This window comes from Chiloscyllium punctatum, chromosome 28, assembly GCF_047496795.1.
Source record: "Chiloscyllium punctatum isolate Juve2018m chromosome 28, sChiPun1.3, whole genome shotgun sequence".
Taxonomy (NCBI): Eukaryota; Metazoa; Chordata; class Chondrichthyes; order Orectolobiformes; family Hemiscylliidae; genus Chiloscyllium; species Chiloscyllium punctatum.
The window spans coordinates 41527055-41535778 of record NC_092766.1 but is presented as its reverse complement, the minus strand read 5'-3'; the positions used below and the strand labels follow the sequence as shown (position 1 = coordinate 41535778).

The following is an 8724-nucleotide window of genomic DNA, read 5'->3' as shown; positions in this document are numbered from 1 at the left end:
ATCTCCACAATGCGCTTGCGCAAAGTAAAATTCGAACTTACAACCGCCTGATCCGTAGCCAGCTCTACGAATGGTTGAACCACTGGCCAGATGCACAGCTGAGATTATACACGCTGCAGAGCTGTGGTGTTAACAAGGACATGAGCAATAGCAGTAACAGTCACAATGTGAACAAAGAACAAAGATAATCACCATCATTGATTCACTTCAAATTGTCCTCAAAAAAATGACCGTTCACAATCTGATCAGCCAATCAATGAGGTCACTGCTGATCTTGGAAATTGCAACTGACTTTTCTGCGTTTTCACCATAATTTGAGGTAAACTCCAGCCTAATCATAACATCGCATATTCTCATTAATTTTCAGCTTTAGATTACGTTAATGACCCGTACTTTGCAGGAAATGAGTGAAAATGTCCTTCCGGTAATGTAATCGTGTGCAGAGTCGGCCAGAAAAGAAAAGTCAAAGACAGGAAGCATCACTCCCATTTCTCTCTGTACCAATGCGTTTTCCTGAGTTGAATATTTTCAGGACTTGTCTTTACTATCTAAAGAATTAATTATTTTCCCAGGAAAGATTCTTCATAAATCCATTAACATCTGAGGTGTTGAAATATATTTTACTTCATGTTAAAATAGTTGAATGTCTTTTCCCCCAGCCTAATGTCCCAATCCTCCCTCCTCTTCCATGTAAATACAAGCTTTGCCAGGTGATGTTGGAGCTCCCAACCTGACGTTCCAATGCTCCTTGCTGCTCCATGTCAATAGAAGCGGCTCTACTTGAATTTGGAGCTCCTACTCTGATGTCCCAATGCTCCCAGCTGCTACATGTCATTAAACGCTGGTACTTCCGAGCTTGGAGCTCCCAGTCTGATGTCCCAATGTTCCCTCCTCCATGTCAATAGAAGAAGTCCAGTTGAGGTTGGATCTATCACTCTGATGTTCCAATGCTCCCTGATGCTACATGTCATTAAAAGCTGATCCAGGTGAGAGTGGAGCTCACAGATGGTTCTTGCAAAGCTCCCTGCTCCATGCTAACTGAAGCTGCTCCAAATGAGGATGGATCTTGCATTCGGATGTGCCAATGCTCCCTGCTGCTCCATGTCAACAGAAGCTGCTCCAGGTGTGGTTGGAACTCCCAGACTGATGTCACGATGCTCCCTGGTCCACGCCAAAAGACGCTGCTCCAGATGAAGTGGGAGCTCCCATCCCTGACAGCTCACATACTTCTATACCATCATAGAAATACTGCCCACTGAACATTTCCACGACTGGAGCCATTGGTGGAATATCTGCATCATGAGAACCTAATATTATTTTTAGTCACCACCGAATCATTGTTTCCAAAAGTGAGTCTTTCTTAAACCTTACTTAGCGTATGCATACTGCAGTCAATCCGAAGTAAGATAATGGTGCTAATTGATGTAAGCTGAATAAAAATTACATCCTATTTTTCATGTTGAGTACCTGCTCCTTAGCAAGGACAATGTTTATATTGAAATTACACTTTTATTCCAGGTGAGAGAATGTGGTTTGCATTATTTAAAATGAACTTGTTCACTGTGTAAAATGATCAAATAGATCTCAATTTCAAAACAAAATTGGTGACGTTGTCATCCATCTTGAAATGTGGTGTCTTCTTCTTTCAACCAGACGGGTATTATAACGAAAAGTCTATTAATGATATGCGTATAAAGACACTTTAAATCGCAAGGTTTGTGAAGGTTTGTAGCTCAGGTTGAGGTTTAGGGTGTAGGTTTGCTCGCTGAGCTGTAGGTTTGATATCCAGACGTTTCATTATCTGGCGAGGTAACATCATCAGTGGCGACCTCCAAGTGAACCTGTTGTCTATTGCTTTCTATTTATATATTTCTCCTGGATGGGGGTCCTGGGGTTTGTGGTGATGTCATTTCCTGTTCGTTTTCTGCGGGGTTGATGGCATTTCGATCTATGTGTTTGTTTATGGCGTTGTGGTTGGAGTGCCAGGCCTCTGGGAATTCTCTGGCATTTCTTTGCTTAGACTGTCCCAGGATCAATGTGTTGCCCAAGTCGAACCGGACTACCAAAAATCCATAAACCAGGAGCCCCCACAGACCCATAGTCTCTTTACCCAGAACACCAAGTTACAGACGGGCCAAAGAACTACACGCAAGACTGAAATGCCTCATAGAAGAGTCACAGCACTCCATCCACTCCACCCAGGAATTCCTAAAAATCATCAAAAACACCAAAATAGAGGAAGAAGAAGCAATGATCTCATTCGACATAACAGCACTGTTCACCTCCATCAACATCGACCTGGCAAAGGAAACTCTTACCACACTTTTAGAAGAGACCATCACAGACGCACCAACAACCATCAATCACATTACCAACGAAAACATAATGAAGCTCCGTGGACCTGTACCTCACCACCGACTTCACTTTCAACAACATATCTACAAACAAACCAATGGCACACCCATGAGATCTCCGGTATCAGGATTCATAGCAGAGGCAGTAATGCAAAGACGAGAACAAACAGCCCTACCAACAATCAAACCAAAAATCTGGGTCCGTTATGTAGATGACACCTTTGTCATCACAAACGAAATAAGATAGTAAAGACATTTAACATCATCAACAACACTCTCACAGGCATAAAGTTCACCAAGGAGGAAGAAACCGGAAACAACCTCGCATTCTTGGACGTCACAGTAGAAAGAAAGGACAATAGAACATAGAACATAGAACAATACAGCACAGAACAGGCCCTTCGGCCCACGATGTTGTGCCGAACTTCTATCCTAGATTAAGCACCCATCCATGTACCTATCCAAATGCCGCTTAAAGGTCGCCAATGAATCTGACTCTACCACTCCCACGGGCAGCGCATTCCATGCCCCCACCACTCTCTGGGTGAAGAACCCACCCCTGACATCTCCCCTATACCTTCCACCCTTCACCTTAAATTTATGTCCCCTTGTAACACTCTGTTGTACCCGGGGAAAAAGTTTCTGACTGTCTACTCTATCTATTCCTCTGATCATCTTATAAACCTCTATCAAGTCACCCCTCATCCTTCGCCGTTCCAACGAGAAAAGGCCGAGAACTCTCAACCTATCCTCGTACGACCTACTCTCCATTCCAGGCAACATCCTGGTAAATCTTCTCTGCACCCTCTCCAAAGCTTCCACATCTTTCCTAAAGTGAGGCGACCAGAACTGCACACAGTACTCCAAATGTGGCCTAACCAAAGTCCTGTACAGCTGCAACATCACCTCACGACTCTTGAATTCAATCCCTCTGCTAATGAACGATAATACTCCATAGGCCTTCTTACAAACTCTATCCACCTGAGTGGCAACCTTCAAAGATCTATGTACATAGACCCCAAGATCCCTCTGTTCCTCCACCTGACCAAGAACCCTACCATTAACCCTGTATTCCGCATTCTTATTTGTTCTTCCAAAATGGACAACTTCACACTTGGCAGGGTTGAACTCCATCTGCCACTCCTCAGCCCAGCTCTGCATCATATCTAAGTCCCTCTGCAGCCGACAACAGCCCTCCTCACTGTCCACAACTCCACCTATCTTTGTATCATCTGCAAATTTACTGACCCACCCTTCGACTCCCTCATCTAAGTCATTAATAAAAATTACAAACAGCGGAGGACCCAGAACTGATCCCTGCGGAACTCCACTTGTAACTGGACTCCATGCTGAATATTTACCATCTACTACCACTCTCTGACTTCGACCGGTTAGCCAGTTTTCTATCCAATTGGCCAAATTTCCCTCTATCCCATGCCTCCTGACTTTCCGCATAAGCCTACCATGGGGAACCTTATCAAATGCCTTACTAAAATCCATGTACACTACATCCACTGCTCTACCCTCATCCACATGCTTGGTCACCTCCTCGAAGAATTCAATAAGACTTGTAAGGCAAGACCTACCCTTCACAAATCCGTGCTGGCTGTCCCTAATCAAGCAGTGCCGTTCCAGATACTCGTAAATCCTATCCCTCAGTACCCTTTCCATTACTTTGCCTACCACAGAAGTAAGACTAACTGGCCTGTAATTCCCGGGGTTATCCCTATACCCTTTTTTGAACAGGGGCACAACATTCGCTACTCTCCAGTCCCCTGGTACCACCCCCGTTGCCAGTGAAGACGAGAAGATCATTGCCAACGGTACTGCAATTTCCTCTCTTGCTTCCCACATAATCCTAGGATATATCCCGTCAGGCCCGGGGGACTTGTCTATCCTCAAGTTGTTCAAAATGTCCAACACATCTTCCTTCCTAACAGATATCTCTTCTAGCTTATCAGTCCGTTTCACACTCTCCTCTTCAACAATACAGTCCCTCTCGTTCGTAAATACTGAAGAGAAGTATTTGTTCAAGACCTCTCCTATCTCTTCCGACTCAAGACACAGTCTCCCACCACTGTCCTTGATCGGACCTACCCTCGTTCTCGTCATTCTCAGGTTTCTCACATACGCATAGAATGCCTTGGGGTTATCCTTGATCCTATCCGCCAGGGATTTTTCATGCCCTCTCTTAGCTCTCCTAATCCCTTTCTTCAGGTCCCTTCTGGCTATCCTGTATCCCTCCACTGCTCTGTCTGAACCTTGTTTCCTCAACCTTATGTAAGCCTCCTTCTTCCTCTTTACTAGACATTCAACCTCCCTCGTCAACCAAGGCTCCCTCACACGACCATTTCTTTCCTGCCTGATCGGTACATACATATCAAGGACACGTCGTATCTGCTCCTTGAAAAAGTCCCACATTTCCACCACATCCTTCCCTGACAGCCTATGCTCCCAACGTATGCTCCTCAAATCCTGTCTTACAGCATCGTAATTTCCCTTCCCCCAATTGTAGAAACTTCCTTGTTGTGCGCACCTATCTCTCTCCATAACCAAGGTGAAAGTCACAGAATTGTGGTCGCCATCACCAAAATGTTCACCCACTAACAAGCCCACCACTTGTCCCGGTTCGTTACCGAGTACCAAATCCAATATGGCCTCCCCTCTGGTTGGACAATCTACATACTGCGTTAGAAAAGCTTCCTGGACACACTGCACAAACACCGCCCCATCCAATCTACTTGATCTAAAGAGCTTCCAATCAATATTTGGGAAGTTGAAGTCGCACATGACTACGACCCTGTGGCTTCTGCACCTTTCCAAAATCTGTTTCCCAATCTGTTTCTCCACATCTCTGCTGCTATTGGGGGGCCTATAATAAACACCCAACAAGGTGACTGCACCTTTCCTATTTCTGACTTCAGCCCATACTACCTCCAGAGGCAGATCCCCCTCAAACATCCTTTCTGCAGCCGTTATACCATTTCTAATTAGCAATGCCACCCCCCCTCCTTTTTTACCACCCTCCCTAATCTTACTGAAACATCTGTACCCAGGAACCTCCAACAGCCATTCCTGTCCCTCATCTATCCATGTTTCCGTGATGGCTACAACATCGTAGTCCCAGGTACCGATCCATGCCTTAAGTTCACCCACCTTATTTCTGATACAATGGAGAACTACAAACCTGCGTATACAGAAAACCGACAAACACTGACCAAGTACTTAACTACATCAGCAACCATCCCAACACACACAAACGAAGCTGTGTCAGAACACTATTCCAACGAGCCACCACACATTGCAGCACAGACGAATTTCGGAAAACAGAGGAGAACAACCTATACAACGTAATCGAGAAGAACAGATACTCAAAAAATACAGTCCACAGATTCCTCAAGAACAGACCACGACAAGCAGACCAAACACAGTCAGAAACCCTAACCACCTTACCATACATCAAAGAAATTTCAGAAATGACAGCCAGACTACTAAGACCCCTCGGAATCCTAGTAGTACACAAAACCACCAACACTCTCAAACAAAAACTAACAAACTTAAAAGACACAGTTCAACCCGTGGACAGAACCAACGTCATCTACAAAGTTCCATGCAAGGACTGTCACCAACACTACGTAAGACAAACAGGAAGAAAGTTAGCCACCAGGATACACGAACACCAGCGAGCCACAAAAAGCCACGACCTTCTCTCCTTCGTAGTCCTACATACGGATTAAAAATATCACTATTTCGACTGGGACAACACATTGATCCTGGAACAGGCTGAGCAAAGACACGCCAGAGAATTCCTAGTGGCCTGGCACTCCAACCACAATGCCATAAACAAACACTTAGATCTAGATGCCATCTATCAACCCCTCAGAAAACGAACAGGAAATGACATCACCACAAACCCCAGGAACCCCATCGAGGAGAAAGATATAAATAGAAAGCAGGAGACAACAGCTTCGCTTCACTTGGAGGTCGCCACTGATGATGATGTTATCTAGCAAAGTAAAGAAACGTCTGGATATCAAAGCTACAGCTCAGCGAGCAAACCTACACCCTACATTTTAAATCATTTTTCATGTTTATGTTGCATGAATCTGCGGTTATTGATCCACAGTTTAGTTTCACTCCCTATAGGTAACATGCTGATTTCTCCAGTTGTTCATAGTTCAATGTGATGCATCCAGTGTGTGCATAACGAGAGGGAACTTGCTTCTCACATCTTGTGTTTATCTGTGCCTTAAGTCCAGCCTTCATCAATGGCGAGAGCAAGGGGAGAGGGCGAGACCAATGTGTAAGTCCCTCCGTGCCCATGCACGGTACCCACAGCGGCCATTCTCCACTGTGCATTTACAGCCAGTTCTCAGTTCCCCTAAACCCACGCCCTGCCAATTTTGAAATATCTCCATTATTTTGTGCTGTCTCGCTGTGCTCTTCTCATCAGGATGAATTACTTCTCCTCAACGTCCTCCAGATTTCATTTGACAAAACATTCATTAAGAATCCCTTTGCATAACATGTACATCGCAGCACTCGTTATTTGATTTTCCTGGATGTCTTTCATATGAAAAAAATGTTCACAGCAACTTGACTTGAAAAAGAATATCGCGCTCCTTTTCATTATCCCAATGCAACCGACATTGCAATGTAGTTTATTCAACAGGCTCAAACTATTCTTTGAGATTTTTGTCATAGCGTCAATGCAGATAAAATAACTATCAGAATCCCAGTTTCCATACAACAGCTGTGATCATCTGAAAACCGCACCATTGAAAGCCGGTGACGACAACGACGAGAGTGGGATTCGAACCCACGCGTGCAAAGCACAATGGATTAGCAGTCCATCGCCTTAACCTCTCGGCCACCTCGTCACAGATGTACAAAACGCTATGACCTTATGAATAATTGAATTTCGTAAATCAAGCAGAGCAGCAGATCTCCCTGGTGTTGGTGAAATGAGAAATAACAAAGTACGGTTCCAAGACTATGATCTGACCCCTGGGTTGTGGGGCAAGTGCACTCCCACTGTCACACTATGCACATAATGATCTGAACAAATGTGAGGAAATGAATATGTAACAAGGTCTGTTGAATTCTGTGAAGACTTGAAGTCAACGGAATGAAGAACGCGAGACAGCAGGAGGTGTTCTTTCAATAAAGAGTTGGACAGAGCTCTTAAGGATCGTGGAGTCAAGGGTTATCTGGATAAGGCAGGAACAGGATACAGATTGAGGATGTTCAGGCCATGATCATAATGAATGGTGGTGCTGGCTCGAAGGCAGAATGGCCTACTCCTGCACCTGCTGTAAATTGTCAATTAAATTGCCTGTGAGGAATTGTTTTCCAGACTGGAGGAGAGTGCATAGTGCTCAATGTCATTATTCGGAACACCTAACTTCCGCTCAGATGTATTTGACACTCACTTGTGTACAGGACAGACAATTTCAAAATCCAAAATAAGGCAAAACTGACAATTGAACTCAACAATGCAAAAACCTTGATCTGTATCATTTTCCTGGGCCGTGCGACACCAAGTCACCGTATGATCACAGCAACACAGTGAGCAAGTGTCAGAAGGAAAGTTAGTGCAGTGCCAGAGCGCATACTGGGAGCAGCAGGTGACAGACGGGGATGTGCATATCCCACAACAGGAACACTTCCCAAACAGCGGACTGCGGTGGAAGGATTCAGAGGGAGTTTACACTATGAAATTCAATGCCAGAGACACAATGGAGATCTGTCATTGAGTCTGTTAAAGATGAAGATTTTAAGATTTCTACAGATGCAAAACAAAATAAAAAGCTCATTGGTTAGTGAAGGCAAAAGATGAAATTGTACATATCATCAATCTACCCATCTTTACAATGAGGACCTCACCACTTTCCTCACGCGGGGACAGAATCACTGGTGAAGATGATCATATAATCCCCATTACTAGCCATGTAATCAGAGAAAGTCGGTTTCCCAAATGTTAAGGTAAAACCAGGATTGTGGAGGTAAGCATTAATGTGTTGCTCCTGTGCTGAAGGTGACCAGTGCACGGTATCTCTGTTTCAGTTTAGTGGGGTGTGCTGTGCCGAAGTTTGAAGTTTGAGTCTCACATGGAGCAAATTCAATTTGTCGTCGTGTTGCGGGATACGGACAGAAGGTGATATTGAGCAAAGCCAAGTTGTTGGGAAAATACCCTTGTTTGTGGATTGAGAAACAACCTTTTCTGGATAATGACTCCTTGATCTACAAACATACTGCAAGTATCTAAAACGTGAAGAGACATATGTGGAGAGAGAGAGCCTAAGGTGATTTTTTTTAGCAGGTGGATCACGTTTCCCATGAGCACTGCTTTAAATTCCGGGAAAATAGA

General features: G+C 44.4%; 1 non-coding gene across 1 annotated transcript; it reads right to left on the bottom strand.

The window, feature by feature from the left end:
* Nucleotides 1-7152: 7152 nt before the first annotated feature.
* Nucleotides 7153-7234, bottom strand: trnas-gcu (transfer RNA serine (anticodon GCU)). The gene has a single exon. It is a non-coding gene; the product is annotated as a tRNA-Ser (tRNA).
* Nucleotides 7235-8724: the final 1490 nt, after the last annotated feature.